The following is a 6,000-nucleotide window of genomic DNA, read 5'->3' as shown; positions in this document are numbered from 1 at the left end:
CAGATGCAGATTATGCAGGTTGTAGAATTGATCGCAAAAGTACAAGTGGCACATGTCAATTCCTTGGAGATAGACTAATTTCGTGGTCAAGTAAGAAGCAGACATCAATTGCTACCTCGACCGCCAAAGCAGAATACCTTGCTGCTGGCAGCTGTTGTGCTCAAATACTCTGGATTCAACAGCAGCTTAATGATTATGGAATCCGGTCGAGTGAAGCTCCAATCTACTGTGACAATACAAGTGCCATAGCCATCACTCACAATCCAGTGATGCACTCTAGGACAAAGCACATTGATGTCAGGCATCACTTTATCCGAGATCATGTCTTAAAGAAGGAAATCAGGCTGGAATACATCTCTACCGATCAGCAAGCAGCAGACATATTCACCAAGCCTTTACCGGACGCTAAGTTTTCATATTTTCGAAATATTCTTGGCTTAGTAGATCTAAGTTAGTATGCATGCTTTTAGGGGGAATGATTGCTAGTATGACGTTAATAGCTTAGCTGTTACATTGCCATAAATGTTGGCATATCATCCGCCTTTAGCTAGTCTCTGACAGGCTCCGTACTAGCAGCTTTGTGCTTTGAACCAAATGACATTGATTGGGCGCGGTGATTATACTCTTCAAAACATTTTGAATTTCAAAAATACTTTTCATGACATCACCATATGGCCCATAGGTTCCTATATATACTTCTTTACACTCGTATATCAACCTTTCACCGTTGCTAAAGCTTTCATATTGCATTAAAAGTTCTATCGTATTACTATCAAGCTTTTGCTTACTCTCTGCTCGAGTTCTTATCTACAGCTATCATGTCGATCCAGAAGACTTGCCTTGCAATCAACTTTGATTCCGTTATTGAGGCAAAAAATGCAGGAATCACTGAGGTCTTCACCATGCTTGAACCCTCTGGACTGAAGAAGTTTTTGGGAAGCAGCGCCATCTGCGATCTGCCTGTCTTGAAGGAGTTCTTTGCAACCGCTCAAATCGAGCATGGGACTGTCAAATGCTTGATCCGGACAGAGTCCTACTCCTTCAATCAAAAGTTCTTCGCCAGCACATTTGATCTGCCCTCCAGGGGTTTGACAAAATGCGCGGATCTTCCCGATGGTAACTGCTCATACTGGTTGAAGGAATTCTCAACCACTGATGCTCCGATCAAACTGCCGGCTCAGAAGACATCTCTTAAAGCTCCATTCAGGCTATTGACCAACATCGTGGCCAAGAATCTTCTTGCAAAGGTTGGATCGTACGACAAGGTGACGATGGAGAAATTCCAATACATGGCTTGTATCGCCTCCAAAATCAACATCAACTGGTCAGACATATTGTTCACTACTTTATGTGAAATGATCAGGGGAAAAGGGCAATCCGAGGGATTTGCTCTGCAAATTTGCCACACCTTGAGCGTCCTTGGAGTAGACTTCTCCAAGACTGAGCCTCTGCATCCCACCAAATGGCTCAACAAGTCTACAATCTTCAAGTTTCTGAACAAGAAAGAGGTTGCGGTCGACACTCTGCCTTCAACCGCAAGTGTTGTTGCTGTCACTCAACCGCTTTCAACAGTCCCGGTAGCGGCCAAACCAGCCCATACCAAGAAATCTGTCAAGCGTCAACTTATCATAGAGTCTGACTCTGAAGAAGAATCACGTGAGAACGTTCCACTGATTCAAGCCTTCAGCAAGTCATCTCCTTCTGTCTCCAAAGAAGCTGTGCCATCCACGCCTGCAGGCGAGAAGAAGAGGCAGCACAAGAAGTTAAAGTCCCTTTCTGGACTTGCTCCTACCGTTCCAACACCAATTCTGCCAACGGTCGAGACTACTACCACTACAGCTACTACTGCTCCACGTCCTACCAAGGGTGTGATAATCATGGAAGGTGCCTCATCAACTCCAAAGGTCACTCTCGCTGATCCCAAGGACAAAGGGAAAGGTGTGATGATCTACTCACCTAAGGCTCAACCAGCAGCTACTGTAGAGCTCAACTTGATCATCTCTCACGTTCTCCGCACTGTCAAGCGTCACCTACAGCGCTTTGACAGATGGCATCATTCCCGTACTCACCTGACGCTTGCTCAAATATTTCCTAAGTGGAAAGCTCTGAACGTTATTGAGCAGAAGATGCTTCTTTTTGCTGACACTGAAGACATCGTGGAGGCTCTGGGAAGAAGGCAACTCATCGACTTGAAGCTTCGAGGAAGCCTGATATCTCTGTTGATTACTGAGCGTGTCAATAACTTCAAATCCAAGAGTCCTACCGCCACCGATGACTTTGTGATTTTGACTGGACTACAGAATAGTCTACGTCAAATCACTCAACTACTTCAGCACTTCCAAGCTCTTAACAACGTAAAGACGACAGCTTCAGCAGCTTGTATACAGGCTTATGGACTGGAAGCACAGGTGATGATGAAGACTTTTCTTACCCAAGATCAGGGTGAAGAAGACGTCTCTGCTATTACTCTTTCAGATGGGATTCTGACCGGTCTCATCACTGCTGACCTGTTTCAATCATCCGCTCTAAGATCGAGTGTGGCAGCATCTTCATCGGTCGACCCCGCCTCAACCGTAGTCCCAGCAGTAATTCAACCGGAAGCAGCTGTGACTGCTCACTCATCTCCAGCGGCGACCGCTCACACCTCTCCCAGTCGTCTACAAGATTTTTTAGAAGTGATTGAACAAGCAATTCCTGTCACCTCTGTGACAGAGGCTCCTTGCAGCAGTGAAGCAGTAGTGCCCCCAACAGAGATACCAAGCACTATTGTATCACTTGCACCTCCAGAACAGCCAGTGACTGATGCTGACCCAGCACTTCAACCGTCTCCATCTACTGAAAAGTTTGTGGAAGATCTCCTAATGGATGAACCGAGTGCTGATCCTGCTACTCCACCAACCATCTTGGCTGCAGTTGAGACCCCTACATCTCCAACTATACCACTATTGGAAGGTACATCAGCTAGCTCACCAGCCAGATCACCAGCATCACATCATCTTGAGTCTGGCCCGGCTTCACCAAGGAATGACACACAGAGTCAAATGCTTCAGACTGATGACTCATATATTGAAGCTATGGCAGCAACTCTGGATCACACATTGATGAATAAGCTTCATGAGCTCCTGCAAACAGTTCGATCCTTTTCACAAGCCATCACAAACACATCCTCATGGGTTGACAATTCACGCACGACGATGATTCGGCATTTTGAGACCGTGTCTAGAGACCTTGCTCATCTGTCCAAAGAGATCACTGCCCATCATCGCACTCAAATCAAAACACTCTCTACCGTCTCCGAACAAGTTGTCAGATCCGAAAACCGCCTTCATTGGCAGTTGAATGATCGGATGGACACTATGCAAGCTACTCTACTTGCTCAACTAGATGCAAAAATTGATACTATGCAAGCCTGCCTTGGCACTCAACTCACTGAGATCATCCTTCGACTCAACCAAGGTGATGCCAAAAAGGGGGAAGAAGAGCAACGAAGAGCAGCAGAGGCAAGAAGACGTGAAGAAGAATCCAGAAGAAAGGAAGAAGCCGACAGAAGAAGAAGAGAAGGCGATAGGTCAGGAGGAGCCAGTTGGTTCAAAAGATGAACAACTTGTCTCTTCTTTACTTATCGCAGCTGTATCTCATTTTGTTTTTCTTCAGTAGGTGTAATAAGAATGCTTATTGTAATTAATGAAATTCATTCTCTCAATGAAGTTCATTTTAATGCTTTCATATTGTTTTCGGAGCACTTAAGTTTTGTCATCACCAAAAAGGGGGAAATTGTTGAATCCGACATTTTGGTGATAACAAACAACAACTCATTGTATAGGAATGTGCTGCCAATATTTTGTATTTCAGGAATCTACTACAACTCCTACCGCAACCGTCTAAACCCTTCAAGTTATCTACCGGAAGCTTGTCAACCGCCTTTGTCTCTCGACCGGTTGCAGTCACAAGCCTATCGACTGGTTATTCAAACCAGCAGAGGATAAATCTATCTACCGGTAGAATGCCAACTGCTTATCAAGATATCTCAAGACAAATACTTGAGACAAGACGTTCATTGCAAGATCTTTTATCAAAAGCAGAACCGGCGTATCAGAAGATCTGTTGACTCTTGAATCGAGACAACAGGTTGCACTAAAATGGCAAAAACGCAGAATGGCTACAGATAAAGCATTCGACCGTTTATACCAGTTTTGGACCCTGGAAGTTGTCTGCATTTAAAGAAGTGTACGATCTTCATGCAGAATCATCAATGCATTTATGAAGCATTAAATGTGCATTCAATGCAGGATCAGAACGTTCAAAATAAAGACGTTGATGATTGACCTATATAAAGGGAAGATTGCTTAAGAAGTGACAAGAAGACAAGCAACACAAAAAATCTCAATCAACTCAATCACTTGAATACTATCAGAAGTCCTCATCTGATATACTGAAGCAATACTTGAGCACACTTACAAGATCATTCACTTGCTGCTCAAATAAACCCTCGCCTACAGTTTACATATCTGATCTTCAAGGATCATCCTAGGGTTTCCAAGCCTCTCGACCGCTCTGCAGTTTGAGAAGCTCAACCGGACTGTATTCATTATTGAAGAGACTTGAAGCTACTCTGAAAGCTTCCACCAGTCTGATAAGAACTGAGAATCTTATCTGTGTAAATCTAGGAGTTTCGGATTAGGCATTGGATAAGTCCTAAGTCTGAAGTGGGTGTATTGCAAGACGTTGTAATAACCAAAGTCTTCTAGTGAATTCCTTTCTAAGTGGAAAAAGGGGAGACGTAGAAGGATTAAGCCTTCGAACTTCCATAAATCGTGCCTTAGTCTTTACTGCATATTTATCTTATATATTGCTCATACATCGTGTTATAACTTGCCTTTGCATCACTAAAACCTCTGAACTATTTCCGCACTATTTAAGTTGTTCAAACCGTTTTAGAAGTTGAGAAAACAGATTAAGTGAACTAAACTTCACTTGATCATTTTGAAAAGAAAGAAAATAAGTTTCAGAGTGTATTCACCCCCCCTCTACCCTCTGAACCGATCCCAACAATTTTTATATTTCCTAACATTACATAAGGTGTAAAATAAATAAAAACAAATTGTGAAAATTGAAAAAATGGTTCTTTTCAGAAAATAATATTTAAAAAATAAATTATGTAATGGTATTAATGGACGCATTAGTTGTAATTTAATAAAGGTGTATAATGTAATTTTGGATATTAATATTTACATATAATATAATATAAATATTTATTTACTTTTATGCCTTAACTTAAATTTTTTTTTTTACTTTTATATCTCTATATATTTTTATATGACCTTACTAAATAAAATGGCAAAGTTGTTATCTCACAATGATAAAATTCTATCCTTTTATTCATACTTTTAGATAGGTAAGTTAATAGATTATTAAATATACATGATTTTCTTTTAATAATTTTAGTGAAAATATTTTTTATTTTCAAAACATACACCCACATATATATATATATAAATAAATAAATATATATATATATTCACTTAATATATCAATTTTTATATTTTTAAAGCATTATGTAGAAAATCTCCACATATACAATGAATCGAAATAATACACAATCTAAGGACAAAATAAAAAATTTAGAGTGAAAATATTTATTATGTTAATTGTTTTAGATTGAAATAATACACAATCTAATATAATAAATATTTATTATCTTTAATAATTTTAATAAATAGAATTTTTTATTTTCCAAGATCTAATAATTTTTATGTTAATCGAAATAATACACAATCTAATAAAATAAAGATTTATTATCTTAAATAATTTTAATAAAAAATACATGGATGAAATAAAAAAAAAAATGATATAACAACATATGAAATTTATGTATAACAAATTTTGTGATAATTTGACACAATTAATAGTAGAAATAGAGTAAAGTGGAAGTTATAGGCTAATGAACAAATTTAAAATGTGAAAAAATAAAATAAAATAGGCTAATGAACAAATTAATTA

The sequence above is a fragment of the Henckelia pumila genome, chromosome 3 (genome assembly GCF_033568475.1).
Source record: "Henckelia pumila isolate YLH828 chromosome 3, ASM3356847v2, whole genome shotgun sequence".
NCBI lineage: Eukaryota > Viridiplantae > Streptophyta > Magnoliopsida > Lamiales > Gesneriaceae > Henckelia > Henckelia pumila.
The sequence above is the reverse complement of the archived record's forward strand: the minus strand, read 5'-3'. Positions refer to the sequence as shown.